The sequence below is a fragment of the Grammomys surdaster genome, unplaced genomic scaffold, assembly GCF_004785775.1.
Source record: "Grammomys surdaster isolate TR1022 unplaced genomic scaffold, NIH_TR_1.0 125950, whole genome shotgun sequence".
In the NCBI taxonomy this organism is placed as follows: Eukaryota; Metazoa; Chordata; class Mammalia; order Rodentia; family Muridae; genus Grammomys; species Grammomys surdaster.
The window spans coordinates 133,179-150,070 of record NW_021620771.1 but is presented as its reverse complement, the minus strand read 5'-3'; the positions used below and the strand labels follow the sequence as shown (position 1 = coordinate 150,070).

At 42.4% G+C, this 16,892-nt stretch overlaps 1 protein-coding gene across 5 annotated transcripts in view; it reads right to left on the bottom strand.

The window, feature by feature from the left end:
* Adipor2 (adiponectin receptor 2) overlaps positions 1–16,892 on the bottom strand; it is a 67,917-nt gene that overhangs the window by 28,235 nt on the left and 22,790 nt on the right. Inside the window, exon 2 of one of the 5 annotated variants that reach the window (XM_028753478.1) lies at positions 13,668–13,773. The exons of 2 other annotated variants lie outside the window; for them this stretch is intronic. The gene's annotated coding sequence lies outside the window, so the exon portion shown is untranslated. Of the gene's footprint in view, positions 1–172; positions 191–12,029; positions 12,286–13,667; positions 13,774–16,892 lie in introns of those variants that run through there. 2 more of the 5 variants (XM_028753476.1, XM_028753480.1) reach the window with 2 other exon arrangements.

Below are 16,892 nucleotides of genomic sequence, written 5' to 3'. Positions count from 1 at the left end.
AAACCCTGCCTACTGTCGGGTTCAGCGCCTCCTTGTGGAGTTTCTGAGGATTTATTTGCTTCCTTTGAATAAGCCCTATTTCCCTGATTCTGTGGTTTTGTTTTTGTTTTTGTTTTGTTTTTGTCATCAAAAATTTGGTGCCTAACCAGGGAGTAGTGGTACCTCCACTTACATGTGCATAAAACCACACAGATACACACATATATGTAACATTTAAAAATAAGTCTTCAGTCAGATGTGGTGGCACAGTCTTTTAATGCCAGGACTTGGGAGGCAGGTGGATCCCCTTCACTGACCATCTCTAAAATAAATAAATAAAAATAAAATTAGGATGGAGAGGAACATTTTCTTCACTGGTATGACCACTGGTAAGCAAACGCTCAACCACATTCCTGTAAAAATCCCCCAATGAAACTCATTAGTTCATACAACCCCCAAAAAGACATGAAAGTAAAAAACTGACATGAAAGTGTAAGAGGCCTAGTTAAGAAGAGGAGGAGGTAATGGAAGGGTGAAGGGAACAAGAGCATGAGGTAAATATGATCAAAATGCATTATGGATATAAATGAAAATGTCACAGCAAAACCCATATGACTAATAAATGTTACTTTTAAAATTAAAAAATTAGGTTGGGTGTGGCAGTTCACACCAGTAATCTCAGAACTGGGGAGGTTGAGGCTGAAAGCCTGCCATCTGTCTGAGGCCAGACCAGGCTACAGTAGTGAATGTAGGCTATGACCATATATCGAGGTCAGATCTCAAAAAAGAAACAGCCAACCAGACACCAAGAAAATCTTGATAATCCTTAAAGGTTACTCTCACCCACTTTTCTTTTGGTAAATTTCATTCTCTTCCTATATCCCCATAAGTAGACAAAAACACAGATAGACATAAAAACAGGAGGACCAGCAATCCCAGGTCATCCTCAACTATTTAACAAGTCTACCCGAGACCTGGGGGGTTGGGGGGGGACCACCTTGACAAAAACTAAAAAAAACAAAAAAACAGCAGTCCTAAAGAAAATCACTTAGTAACATAAATAGTCATTCTAAGGAACCTGACATTCATTATCTATAGTACTTGCTAGGGCTTTTACATTCCAAAAAGACTATTTGTCTCAAAGGTACACTTCCTGGCATCTATGACCTCTGTACAGTTTCTTCAGTAATCAAGTCTGTCCAAACCAGTGATGGCATTATTTACTTGTCCCACCTTTCCTGTACATGCCTATGTTCGTCTGTTAGTTCTTTTCCCAGTACTGTGATAACATACATGACAAAAACAACCTAAGGAAGGAAGGGTTTGCTCTGGCTCACAGTGTAAGGAGACAGTCCATCAAGGTGAAGACAGCAGCAAGGCTTGAGGCAGCTGGTCACACTGCACACAAAGTTAGGAGACAGACACATGATAAACAGCCATATTTAGTTCACTTTCTCCTTTTTACTGAGTCCAAGAACCCATCCCATGAAGTGGTGCCACCAACATTTAGAGTAAGCCTTCTCACCTCAATTAACCTAATCCAGAACTCTTTCACAGACACACACTGACTTAAGAGCTTTACCTTTCTAAATATATTCTGTAATGTGTTGCTGCAGCAACCACCTAATCTTAACACTACAGGTTTCCTTCATCATAGTGTACAGTGTTACATTTCTTCTCTTCCCTGCCACAGTCAAAATATCCATGACCTAGGACACAATGGAGCCTCTAACCAGTCTCCCTCTTCTACATACCTGAAGCCCCATTTTGTTTTGTCTTTTTCAGACAAAGTCTCACTCACTCTGTAGCCCAGGTTGACCTCAAACTCCTGGGATGTCTCCTGTATCTACATCTGCATCCTGAGTGCCACAATCACCGATATGAGCACCACATCTGGCCAGCCTCTTTTCTTTATTCAACGAAGTGCCCATTGGAACAAAAATCTTCAGACAGGTATCATCTGTAATTCCTTCACTGTAGGAAACTGAGGCAGGAGGGCTATCACAAGACAGAGGTAAGCCTGGGCTATATACTGAGTCTAAGGCCAATCTGGGTTTAATTACATGACCTTGTCTGGGGGAAAAAGAAAAAAAAATAATAATCATGTCATTCCTCTGCCAAAACCTCTCCAGATTTTATTCCTTGTACACCCCCCCAAAAAAAAACTTACCATAATTTCTACAAGGCTATTTTTTTTTAACTTCATTCCTACAAACCTCTCCAAACAAATTTTGTCTGTTGGGGCTGGAAAGATGGCTCAGAGATTAAGAGCACTGGCTGCACTTCTAGAGGACCCAGGATCAATCATCAGCACCCATATAGCAACTCACAGCCATCCATTAATTCAAGTTCCAGGGGGTAAGTGCATATGTGGTAGACAGACAGACAGACAGACAGACATAAAGCAAAATACACATACAAATAAAATATTTTTTTTAAATCTCATCTTTGCCAAGCGATGATGGTGCACCACTTTAGTCCCAGCACTCAGAAAGCAGAAGCAAGTGGATCTGAGTGGATCTGTGAGTTCAAGGCCAGCGTGGTCCACAGACTAAGTTCCAGGACAGTCAGGGCTACAGAGAAACCCTGTCTCAAAAAACCAGATGGATGGATGGATGGATGGATGGATGGATGGATGGATGGATAATCTGTTCACTATTCTTTTGATCCATACCAATCTTCATTTCATTCATTTGTTCATTCATTCATACATCTGAAGCAGTATGTCATGTAACTCAGTCTGACCATGAATCTACTGTGTACCTGTAGCTTTTGATCCTCTTGTCTCTATGTTCTCAGTGCTAGGGTAAAAGACATTTGCCTACAGGATCAGCTCTCACACCAATCTTATCGACATCATGCTCTAGAAGTAGGCCTGGTTTGTAATTAATTAGGCCTCTCTTATCATTTACCTCTCAGGTAGTCTCCTTTTGAGCAAAAGAACTTTTTACCTAAATACAGCATACCTCACTTCTTTTAACAACTGTACTTATACTTCATGCTGTTTAATGTCTTCCTAGCCCTTACCACTCTTTTTCTGTTTAGGTTTTTGAGCTAAGGTCTGGTGCAACCCAGGTTGGCTCACACGTTACTACACATCTGAGAACGACTCTTTTTGTTGTTGGTTTGGTGTTAGATAATGTTATGTATTTATTTATTTGGTGGGTTAGGCACATACATGCCACACTGTGGAAGTCAGAAGACAACTTGAGGGAATTGGGTCTCAACTTTACCATGTCAGTCCCAGGAAATTACACTTAAGCCATGAGACTTGGCAACAGGCGCCTTTACTTACTAAGCCATCTCACTGACCCTCCTGGAATAACTCTGAACTCCTAATCGTCCTACCTCCACCTTCCAAGAGTTAATATTAAAGACTTGAGCCACCATGTCTGATTTTTCCAAGGTTGTTTTCCTATCTATTATCCCAAACTATCATCTCCTTATGTGTCAAACTATTTTGTTCATCATCCACTAACTGAACAGCACCAAGTTCCCAGTAGAAACTCCTTGGTGGTACATATCATATCCCCTCAAAATTCCTATGTTAAAATCCTAACCCTCAGACCATAGCCATATTTACTTTTTAATTTTTGAGATTTTATTTTTTATCAGTATGAGTGTTTTGCCTGCATGTCTGTCTGTGCACCACATGTGTACAGTATCCAAGGAGGCCAGATGAGGGCATTGTGATCCCCTGAGAGTTACAGGTGGTTGAGAATTATGTCCATGTTAATCTGTCAGCTAGTCCACGGCCCCCTGCTCCCCCTCCCCATGGGTACTGAGAATCAAACCCAGACCTCTAGAATAGCAGCAAGTATTCTTAACTCCCAAGCCATCCCTCTATGACTGTATTTAGACAAAAACAAAAAGCCTTTAAAGTGGTAATTAAAGCTAAATGAAGTAATAAGAGAAGGACCCTAGGCTGGATTTGGTAGATAGGCCTGTAATTCCAATATTCGGGAGGCAGTTCAAAGCCAGCCTGGGCTACACAGCTAAAATCTGTCTCCAGGGGAAATGGGGTAGGGTGGGGGTGCCTGGCTCTAATTCAATCTGTCTTTGTAAGAGAAAGACACCATGGATGCATGCCCAGGATAAAGACCCTAGACAAGAGCATAGCCTGTCTGCTGACATTTTAAACTTGAAATTCTAGACTCAAGAACTCAGTAAACAAATGTGTTGTTTGAGTCCTGCAGTCTGTGGTTAATTCATTGGCAGCCCTAACAACTTACATATCTGGCTTTTAAACCAAATAGCACATTGCTAAATATTTTTTTTTCTTGTTTGTTTTTCGAGCCAGGTTTTCTCTGTGTAGCCCTAGCTGTCCTAGAACTTGCTCTACAGAGCAGGCCAGACTAACTCAGATTTCCACCTGCCTCTGCCTGGATTAAATGTGCTGGGATTAAGTACATGCACTGACAAACCCAGCTCAAGTATTTTCTGTATTCTAGTAAGTAATCTAAATACCCAACCCCAAGGACCTAATGTCTAACTCAATAAGTACACAGATACACAAAAGTTGCAGTTTCATACATTTTGTCTAACTGCCTACAATCCAACTGAGTAATTATGTTTTCTATTTTAAACCTTAAATTGACATCACAACCCCTAACAATTCTCAATATTCAATCTATTAACACTTGCAGGGCTAAACACATGTCTATAATCTCAGCACTCTTGTGACAGAATTGGGGTTTAAAATCAACCTAGATTACATACCAAGTTAAAAGCCAACCAGAAATACACAGCAAGTGCCTGCCTTGGGGAAAACCATTTGCAGAGTGCTTGTCTAGCATGCATGAGGCCCTGTACTCATCCAGCAACACACAAATACCAATAACAACAACCTGCCAAAGATCTTAAATACAGGATCAGGAAGTCTTGATGAGAATGTTCAATGCAGCTTTGGGGTTTTAACTTTTTATTAATTTATTTATTTGTAAGAATATATGTGGACAACTTTAGGAGTTGGTTCTCTCCTTCCAACCATGTTAGTCTTGGGGCTCAAATTCAGGTCATCAGGCTTGGCAGCAAATGCCTTCATCTGAAGAGCCATCTCACTGGCCCAAATACTGATACGGGAAAACACAGAATCATTCTAATTGTTTTTGATAGTGCTGGTAATTGAACCTAGGGTCATACACACACTAGGCCAAGTTCTCCACTGTCAGGAGCCATCACAGGACAAGCTAATAACTAGCGGGTGATCTTCCCGAGATGACTTCACCTTGGATTAAAAATCTATGGCAAAGCTCCCATAGGCAAGGCCCAGGAGAAAATCATTTTAGGAAAAATTCCTGCTGTTAATATGCTTTTCCTGTTATTATTAAACAGACACAACAATCACTAGATATTAGCCCACCCTTTTGAGCAGATCTCTGCAGAACCACCAAGATGTACTGTCTTGTAAGGATGCTATATAGACAAATAGACGACTTCCCAATTCTTAATGATCTTATAAGAATTCCTAAGATTATATCAGTATTTATTAAGCTCTTTTATAGTGGGACTGCTACTAGGTTCTTTCTGACAGTCAAAACTGCAATGAGAACTCTGCCAGTCTTTAGTGTCCTCAGTTAATTGCCTCTTAGCAGACATTCTACTCTCAGAGCACATTCCAAGAGGTTGTAAAACCATTAACCAAAGGTCATAAAAGAGGAACTAATGATTTATTATAGGTGCTAGGTCAGAAGATAAAATATTGACTGGGTTTATCTATACAAAACTTCACTAATGACTTAGTCATGTTTTCTAACTCTCCATGAACCTGTGGAGCTGTGACAGGTGATGAATGTTTAACCAGATAATTACTCCTAATGGAAGTGGGAGAATCACAAGTTGATGCCAGGCCTAGGCTACAGAATAAGACTCCATCAGTGTCAAAATAATAATAAAACACAATAAGAACAGCAACAGCTAGAGATGTAGCCCAGTGGCAGAGTCCTGGGTTTAAATCCCACTACCACCCAAACAAGCAAATTAACAAAACATGGTATTTGACAATTTACTTATATAGAAAAAAATCCATAATTATTTTTATTGTGCTGTTATGTGCTGCTATAAGTCAACATAGTATCACCTGCTGAGCACCCAAGTGCTGTTTCACATCCAGAAGCACAATTCCACACCACAGCCAAGGTAAGAAAATTCAGTGTGGAGAAACCAAGTTACAACCGAATAAACCCAGCAAAGAATGGAGCCCTAATATTGAGAGCTGGTTGGACACTGCTGCCTCAGATCATCTAGGTAATTTTCCTCAAAAGCTGGCCCTCTGCCTGCCTACAATTATGCTTTGAATATGGACCTCGTAGTAACGTTTTAAAAGCTATGATCTCACTGAAGAATCCCACCAATGATAAAATTTGCTAAATGCCTTAATGAGTTTCTAAAATTGTATGTACTCTTATGACTGATTTGAAGAATTTAAGTGTAAAACATAAAAACAAAGTGGATAAAAATGCAATTTCATGTATGTCATGTTAGGCGTTAATGTGACTACAGCTAAGATCTCCGGATGTGACGTCAAAACTGTTAGTTACCATAAGTGCATGTTTCTCTAAAATCACTAAGACATTTGTTGCTGCCCTGACCTTTCCTTTTTCTTTAAATGAGACAGTCTTGCAACTTGGGCCAAGCTGGCTCAGTTCATGGGCCTTACCCAGGTAGGGAACAATACAAAGAATTCACTGATTTGACTTCTTCCTAGGGTAAGAGAAAATAGAAACAGGACCGAACTTCCAAAGCTAAGGCTAAAGGAGTAATAGACCTGAGCACAATATGCAATGGGAAGAGAGGTACAAAGTATAAAGCTGAAAAGATCAACATATTCAAAAAACAAAGAAAAAACTTTTAATATTTCAGCTATTCACATGATCTATGATCCCCAAAGCTTTGTCCAAAGCCACTAAAGCAACTAAAAGACTGTGGAAAGATTCTTTTTGGTTTTGGTTTTAAAGAACATGAAGGCTTAGGGGTTTAGAACAGTTTTGTGGAGGTGTACATGTGTATGTGTGCCATGGTGTACATGTGGAAATCATAGATCAACTTGTATAAGTGGGTTTTCTCCTTCTACCATCTCCTTGAACCAAGAACATGAGTATTCATTTATCTGCATGTATTGTATGTGTGTAGGTGAATACATGCATGCATGCATGGGTGGTGGGAGTGGGGGTGGTGTGTGTTATATGCCAGAGGTTAACCTCAGGTGTCACACTTTAGCAGCTTTCCATCTTGGTTTTGGAAACAGGATTTCTCCCTGTAGGTGACAACTATGCTAGGATGGCTGGCCAGTAAGCCCCAGTGACCCACCTGTCTTCATCACTGCACCCGGCTACTGTACATGGGTTCTGAAGATCAGACTCAGGTCCTTAGGTTTGCATCGAAAACACTTCACTGAGCTGAATCAATAGCAACATGCCCCCACCCCATTTTTGGTTTTTGAGACAGGGTCTCATGACTCCCAGTCTGGCCCTGATCATCGCATGGAGGATGACTTTAAATTCCTGATTGCTTGGCTCCCACCTCCCACGAGCTGGGACTGTAGCACCACACGCAGCCTCTAAGGAGTTTAAAAGGAATATAAAGACCTAGGGAACTCATCACCAGAGAGGTAGAAATTCATAAACTTTCTAACGCCGATGACAAAAAGGCCTCTGCAAATACAATGTAACAAACACCCCTGTTTGCTTCATAAACATTTCATCACCTAGTAATAATCAGTCACTGTTTATGAATTCTGTCACCTGGACACAGCCCCATACACCTATGATCAAAGCATCTAGAAGGGCCAGGGAAAACGATTAAGAGCCCAAAGGCCAGCTTGGGCTATATGGCCAGACTCTTAGAAAAAAAAGAGTGGCTGGGGGCAGTCCTGACGATAGTAATCAACTAGTAATCAACGTTACATTGAAGAAGAAGAAGAAGAAGAGGAAGAAGAAGAAGAAGAAGAAGAAGAAGAAGAAGAAGAAGAAGAAGGAGAAGAAGAAGAAACAAAACAAAACAAAACAAAACAAAACAAAAAAAAAAAAAAAAACAGGGCCCGCCAAGTGAGAGCCGAGCCAGCTCAGCAGGTGAAGGCACTTACTTGATAAGAAAGCTTGATGAATCGAGTCTGATCCCTGGAACCCCACATAAAGATAGAAGAAAATCAACCTAAAATTGTCTTCTAATTTGCAAATGTGTAACATAGCATCCATGCTCCTTAAACAATTATGTATACCCAACACACAACTTACTTTTTTTTTTTTTTTTTTTTTTTTTTTTTTGTTTTTCGAGACAGGGTTTCTCTGTGTAGCCCTGGCTGTCCTGGAACTCACTCTGTAGACCAGGCTGGCCTCGAACTCAGAAATCCGCCTGCCTCTGCCTCCCAAGTGCTGGGATTAAAGGCGTGCGCCACCACCGCCCGGCCACAACTTACTTTTAAAAAAAAAAGCTTTTTAAAGGTAACTGCCCAATGTCTTTCCAGCCAAGTCTAAAAGTCTTGCTCAAGACAAGCATAAAACAAGGTTTAAAAGGTGACAGTGACTGAAGTGCACCTATACCTCCATCTCTTCCTCCCTCCCCCACCACACCCCCTCAAACTGATAATGTATGCTACTATTTTGATACACTTCTAAATCTTGGAATGTTTACCTTAGACATTTCAGGCAAGCCTACAGAAGACTACATAAAATCAAAAGATGCAAAAATATAGATAGCTAAGTACTAAGACTGAATTCCAAGCTAATGGCTGAGAATGCTGGTGATCAGGAAGCCACTGGAGTGATGGCATCAAGGGTGAGGGGGCTTCAAGTGGGTTTCCTAGGACAGCTGTTTCAGGAAGGTGCAGCATGAAAACTCCATGAAGTCAAACATGCCCAAAGACAAAAAAAAAGCCTAAAGGGAAGTAGACTGACTTAGAAACAAAGAATAACCCTGTGTGTGCACACATGCCCCATTTGTAACAGGGAGGGAAGAATACATGTACATGCACACCATGGAGTATGTTGGGTATTCTGATCCATGACTCTTCACTCTATTCCTCTGAGACACAGTCTCTCATAAACCTGGAGCCAGGTTAGCTGCCAGAACCCCCAGCAATATTACTCTACAGTATTAGAGTTATAGGCTCACTTGTAGCCAGGCTTTTACATGGGTGCTGGGAATCCACACTCAGGTCCTCATGCTTATACTAAGTAATTCAGCTCAACAAGTTACTTCTTCTAGCAATGTCTATGGCCTTCATTTAAAAAGGAAAAGGAAAAAACCTGGGCTAGAGAGATGGCTCAGAGTAAAGGCTCTGACCATGTGAGTTCAATCCCTGGGACCCAGGAGAGTTGAAAGCCAGGAGAACAGGGCTAGAAAGACAGCTCAAAGACCCAAGTTCACTCCCAGAGCCCATATCTAACTTCAGCTCTAGGGGATCTAAGGCCCCCTTCTGGACTCCATGGACACCTGCACTCACACATGCACAAACACTCAAAGATGCACGCGCACACACACGCACACAATCTTTTAAGTAGCATACAAATCAACATTTAATATGAGCCACTTACATAAAAATTATCAAGAGTCTACAAGGATAATCACCAAAATAACCTCTGAAGTGATATAATTCCAAATAATTTTTACTTTTATATTTCCTGACTCATTTTAATTTTGTACACTGAATATACTTCCCACTCACAACACTTCTGAGACAGGGTCTCAAATTATAACCCATGCTGGCCTTAAAACTCACAGGCCTGCCTTAGTCTCCCAAGTACTGAGATTACAGGAATAAATGTACAACCACAGCCAGCACCAGACACCCACCACACACTGACTTTTTTCTTTCTCTACTGAGGGCTAGATAATAATTTTTTTTTAGGTTTTACAGTCCATGAGTCTCTACAACAACTATAAAACAACCCAACTTTGTACCCCAACAGCAAATCATAGATAATAACCTAAACAACTGCATGTGGCTATATCCCAGTTAAACTTTATTTACAACAGGCAGCAGGCAGGACTGGACCTGTAGACTGTAAAGTCTATCAATCTCTGAATAAAGGAAATAAAAGTTTATTTTTTTAAACAAAACATGACCTATACTGAGTCCACTACATAATACTACTCATGGGGAAAAAATTTTCATTTGTTTTTAACTTTAGACAGTGAACACAAGGATGGAAAAACACACTCTTTAAGCTCTGGAAATCTTACTCCCATCCACAGAAGATAAAATCTGCTAAGTAGCCCAAAGCCTGAAACATAAACTGGTGGGTAGCCAGTTACAGATTGGGAAGGTATCTTTCATATTTAATTTGAATTTCTCAAAAAAATTCACAACTTACCACCAATCTGCTGAAGCCTACAGGTGGAAGTTCCTGCTAAAACAATTTTAGTTTACAGTTCATTCAAAATCAGCACTGTGACAAATTGCAAAGAATGAAGCAGTGTACAAATGAGCAGGATGTGTGACAAGATCTTAGAGTGACCTGTGATAAGAAGACACTTGAAACTTTAGAACAGACAAACATAATTCCCTCTTTAAAAAAATTAAGGCTTTGAGCTTTTTTTTTGAGTTGTATTGGTGTGGTGTACACCCTTAATCCCAGCACTTGGGAGGCAGAGGCTGGTGAATTTCTGAGTTCAAGGCCAGCCCAGTCTACACAGTAAGTTCCAGGACAGCCAGGGCGACATAGTAAGACCATGTTTGGGGGATGGCAGGCTTTGAGTAGAACACCTGTCCATAATACCAGGATTCTGGACTCATAGGTAAGATTTAAAAATTAAAGCTTGCCTGAACTACATAGATACAGCCTACCTCCACAACATGGTAGATCATTCGTGCCAACACACTGAAGGCTGAAGCAGGATTCTTGTTATGTTTAAGGCAAAGAAATGTTTGGACTACAGAGTGAGACCCTGCACACCCACACCCACAAACAAACAAAACAAATACATTAGTTGGAAACTGTTTTATGAACAAATAATTTTAAATATCATAAAAGACTGTGGTATTTTTAACTTGTTCCTTGGGGAGTAGGGGTAGGTACTCTGCTTTAGGAAACTACAGTGAACACAGTGACAAAATTAAAGGCGGTCAAGTGAAATGGCTAAGAGAGAACAGTTGCCAGGAAAATTTTTAAGGCCTGGCCACCTGAGTTCGATTCCCGGAACCGCATAAATGTAGACGATGATCAACTCTTATCAAATTGTTCTGTCACTTCCAGTCGTGTGCCACGAACACGAGTCACACATACACACACCATAATAAACTGGAGAATTTTAATTTTTTAAAGTTTTTTTTAAATGAGACATCCAGAGTAAAAAGAAAAATATATAAATGCAACTAAAAGATCATCCCACTAAAATACTAAAACCACCAATGAAGCACTGTTCCTTCCAAATCCCAGTTGCTCATGTAATCTATCAAAAATTCATTGCTCAACGCTCTCGTGAAGTTTTTCAAACTCTCAGAAGCAAATGTTTAAATCAAGGTCAAAAAAAAAAAAAAGCCAAAAGAAGAGACGCATCCGCTGTATGGTCCAACGCTCCCTCCCTTGGACCCCTCAAAACTTATTTTATAGCCGTTACCAGCAATTCCCTAATAAAAACCCAAAGGGGCTCACAACTGGGCCCAAGAACTATCCCGCAGTGACTGCCTGAAGCGCCACCTAAGGAAAGGTGAGGGCAACCTTCCCATCCCAGTGGTTGGAAAAGTCGCGCTGAACACAACCCATCCGAAGCAAGCCTGCCAGAGAGAGAAATCCCTAGAAGTGACAGAAGACACCAACTAAGAGTCGGGGCGGGAGGATCCCAGTCTCGGGCCATCGCGGGGGTACCGGCCCCGAAACCGAAGAGAGTCGGAGCGAGGGGCTTCGGACTCTCCGCCCCGCGGCGGGGACAGGGCAGCGGGCGCCCGCGACCGCAGCTGCACGGAGCGCGGCCCCAGCCCCCCTCCCCCCGGCCGCTGCTCGGGCCCCGCACCAGGCGCGCGGCCGCAGGTCAGAGTTCCGGCCAAGCTCGGAGCCGGCCAGGCGCGCGCTCCCGGCCCGCGCCGGGGACACCTGTCCCTCAGCCCTCACCTCCTTCCGACCCGGGCAATCTGCTGAGCCCGGGAAGCCGCGCTCGAGCCACAGCCCCTCACCCGAGTTGGCCGCCGCCTCACCGCGCGGCTCGGGCGCCTCGGGAAGCAGCGCCTCGGGGAGGGGAGAGGGGGGCGCGGAGGGAGGGGGCCGCTCGCTGGAGCCGCCACCGCCGCCGCCGCCGCCACCGCGGAACCGCGTCGGGACTGTGCTCGCGCCGCCGCGACCGCCGCCGCCGCGTCTCCCCGCCTCCGCGCCCGCGCGTAGCCGTGACGCGCATCGCACGAGGCGGGACGAGCCAGTAAGACCACACCCCGTGCGCAGCCGCGCTGGCCTAAACCGGAAGCCTCACCTCTGAAGGCTTTAGGACCACGATGCATTTTGGGAGTTGTAGTTCGGCCGGGTCCACAATGTAAACAGTGCGGGCAAAGTGCCTTAGTTGCGCTCACCCAGCTTCCTCGACGTTTTCTGAAGAGATCAGAGAAGGGAGTGGGCCGCCACGGTTTAATGACTCCGGATGGAGCGTGTGTTTGTGTCAGCGGCCAACATAATGCTAAGCGTCGCCTTGTGAAGGTTTCGGAATTCCGAAAGCGTTAGTCAACTCTTCCTCAAACAGTAGGGCTTGTTTTTATTACCGTATTAACGTATGATGATTTATGCCCTACTAATTCTACAAGATATTCAAAATGATTTTTCAATGGTCTTAATATAATGGTCGATTACAAACGACTTAAGCATTGTGTCTGTTTACCCAGAGGGAGTGATTTGCTAAGAGTGAGCTTTCCCATTGAAGCCAGCCTTAATAGGAACCAGACAAGGACCTGGTGTGCAGAGAAAAAAATGGTTTCTTCGTGTTCAGTTGTAATGGGAATCTATCTTTTACACTCTTTAGTTCAAAACTTAACACACATCAAAGCAAACTCAGAAGCTTTAGTTTGGACCTTAGTGAAAGCCTGTACCCACAGCTTATTGTCCTTGCCTTTGGACCACAATAGGTCTCAAAGCCAAAAAGCTAAAATCTGATATTGAGGGGTTGGAGGGAAGCAGACATGGAAAACTCAACAGGGGAAAAGCACTAGAGAGGTTAAAGCGAGATCTTGCATGTACCAGGTCAGCCTGATCACATAGCGAGTTCCAGGCCAGACTTAGCTATACAGAGTGTAAAACCATGTCTCAGGGGGAAAAAAAGAAAGAGAGGGAGGGAGGGAGGGAGGGAGGGAGGGAGGGAGGGAGGGAGGGAGGGAGGGAGGGAGGGAAGAGAGAGAGAGAGAGAGAGAGAGAGAGAGAGAGAGAGAGAGAGAGAGAGAGGCTTGGATACTAAGACTGAGGAAGACAATTTTACCTTTCACATCAGAAAACAAATGTAGGCATTTGAGGATTATAAATTTGACCCAAAGCTGGAGATACAGCTCAGTGGTAAAGCTAGATCCACTTTATATAGCACTCCAAAGATCTCAATTCCATCACCAACTTAAGAGGGAAAAAAAGGTCCATAATAAATAGGGCAAAAATGAGAATTTTTTTTCAGGATGAATAAACAGTATCTCCCTAAGGAAGATAGACTTAAGATAGACCAATCCAAAAAAAAAAAAATGTCTTCGAAGAGCTCACATCTTACCAGGTATAGGGGGCTCATACCTTAACTCCTGGCTTTTGGGAAGCTGGCGTAGGATGACTGCAGTGAGTTCATGGCCAACGTGGGCCACAAGATGAGTTCCAGGTCAGCCAGGGATAAAATGAGACCCTGATTCAACAAAAGGAAACCAAACCCCCTATCAAATCTTTCCTGCAGAACTTTCTTTTAAAGACTCTTCTTTGAGCAGAGATTCTGACTCTAGGAACAGTTTTTGAGAGAACACGCCATTTCCCCTCTTACCTCTCTCACCTTGGCCTCTTGAAGTGATCTCATTGTCAATCACTACATGCAATTTCTGATGCTTCTATAATGATGAAACAAACCACCTTATTTCCTCAAAATGCTCACACCTTCTCAGCTAATAAGGATCTTTGCTACTCTCCCTACCCTCAAGGGACATTCCTGAGTCCCATTGCCATACTGACTTCACCCTTATCCTTACCTAAATGGCACCATCAAATGTCTCAAAGCAGATTTTTTTTTTCAGATCTCTTTCCCTGGTTATGCCCTTATTGATTTTCATGGGTTGTCTTCTGATTAGCTATTCACACATCACAGAGAACTCAGCAATATTTAGTATCTCCCCACATCAGCTATGGATCTTCAGAATCAAAATCTCTCTTCCTTTGTGTGTGTTTGTTTGTCTGTTTTTGCAGCACTCAAGACTGAATTTAGGACCCTGTGGATGCATAGGCAAGCCTCCTACTACTTTGCTACATCCCAGCTCACTCTCTCTCTCTCTCTCTCTCTCTCTCTCTCTCTCTCTCTCTCTCTGTCTCTGTCTCTCTCTCTCTTTCCCTCTCTCCCTCTCTCCCTCTCCCTCCCTCCGTCTCTCCCTCCTTCTCTCATAGGATTTGGATGCCATAGTAGAAAATAGCTATATGGAATCTGTTCTCTCTTTCCATTATGTGGGTCTGAGAGTTAAAGTCAGATCATCAGGCTTGGTGTTGAGTACCTTTACATGCTGAACCAGCTCACATGCCCAGAGTCTCCATTCTTAAAGACATTAAATTTTTCCACAGAAAAATCTCCTACATCTCCTACAACAACAAAAGACATTTCCTTCCGCCCTACCCTATACCAGTCACCATGACCAACTCTACAGCCAGTTTGATATAGTCATCTCTGTAACTTGTTGACGGGAGGACATTATATTGAGTAATATTCATAATCCAGCTGAAGCTTCAATGACAGGTTGACACGTTGCTGGCATAATGACAATGAACTTGCTCATAGAATGAATGTAGCCACCATTGTAAAAGTCAAGTCAATAGTCAATGAAAATGGAAGATGTATCTAAAATTCAAAAGCCATAAGCAAATGGTAAGGCAACTCCTAATTCAAAATAAAATGAAAATTCTATACACTACTGTTAAGTTAAACTCCAGTTTGAAATTGGTTTCAGTGTTTCTCCTACGAAGAAAAGTTGTTTTCTGCCCAGAACAAATTGCTTTTTTTCAGATCTTTTTATTTTTTGTATGGGGGTGTTGTGCCTGCATGTATGTCTGTGTACTATGTGTATACAGTGCCTACAGAGGACTGAATCCCTCATGAGGGTGCTGAAAATTGAACCCAGGTCCTCTTGACCACTGAACCATCTCTGCAGCCCCACAACTGCTATAATTAATGGAAAAAAATTATTTTGCTTGGAAACCAAAATTAGTATAGTCTTGAGAAACCTGTATCTGTGGCTTAAAATTACAAGCAGGGCATAGAAATACATACCTACATTTCTAGGACTAGGGAGGCTAAGGCCAGTCTGAGTTATATAGGAAAACCATGCCAATGATAATAATAATGCCCTGAGTGTGCTGTGTCAGAAACATAGGCAAACACATACCTTTCCATGTGTCAGAATTCCTTGAATAGCTACGAATTCTCAAGGTATGGAGGCTCCAGAGGCAGCAGTTTGCCCAGTGTTTCCACTACTCACAATAGCCATGGTTAAAGCTGTAAAGGACTGAGAGGTCACAGCAGAGTACAAAAGGTTTAAGAAGTCCTGAGAAGCAGGGAAGCTGAGAGAAGTCCAGAGGGGAGGCTGTGTAAAATCTAGACAATATAAAATGTGGGCTATTACACACACACACACACACACACACACACACACACACACACACGGCAACAGTTGAAAAGCAAATCCTAGGGACCACACAAGATGGCTCACAAGAAAGGGTCCACCCAGATTCAATCCTAGAACCCACATGACTGAAGGAAAGTGCTGACTTTCAAAAGTTATCTTTCACCATCCACACAAGCACTGTGGCAAACGGGTGTGCACAAAGTAATAAATAATTTTAAGAGGTAAAAAATACCACATCAGTCCCTGTGACAATGCCTCATACATAAATAAAATTGTCAAGTCTGCCAATTAACTAGGACTGCCGTGGTGCTAACTGATTTGAAAACATCTGTTATTGAATCTATTCCAGATGAATATTATTATGTCTTCGGACTGTAGAGATGGCTTGGTCATTAAATGCTTAGTGTGCAAACATGAGAACCTAAGTTCTGACCTCAAACACATATATGTAAAAATGCCAGCAAGGCACATACCTGTAATCTCAGCACAAGAGAATCTGTCATTGAGTGCAGAGAATTGAACCCAGGTCCTCTGGAAGAACAATACTAAGTGCTCTTGACCACTGAGCCATCTCTCCAGCCCCACATTTGCTATATTTAATAGGAAAATTTATTCTGCTGTTGGAAACCAAAATTAGTCCCTGGGATTTGCTGGCCAAACCAGTGAGTTTCAAATTCAGGGACAGACCTTGCCTCAAAAATAAGAAAGCTAATGAAGAAGACACTCAGTGTTGGCCTCTGAGGTATACATACCAGACCCCACCCTATACACACACTGATACACACAATTCCAGACACGCACACAAGAAGTGTACTCCGTGATGCTTGCAGTCACACTGCTATCAGTCAAATATCTACACCTCTTAAAAGCACGTTGATTTTGGATTTGAAGGTTTACAAGCAGTGCGTCTTTAAACACTTGTAAAAATGTCATAACATAACAAATTCCCATTTGTGCCAAGTTGCCCCAACGTTGAAAACCGAGAATTAAGCTCAGTATAAACACACTCATAATTATATAAATAGCATTAGCAGCTCCTCAAACACAGGTAGTTAGTGTAGCCCTGGGGAAGGCTCGTAAGACAGAACATTATTGCTGGATGCCGCTGACTGACTCATTGCCTAAGCATGGCCAGTGCAACTCCCTC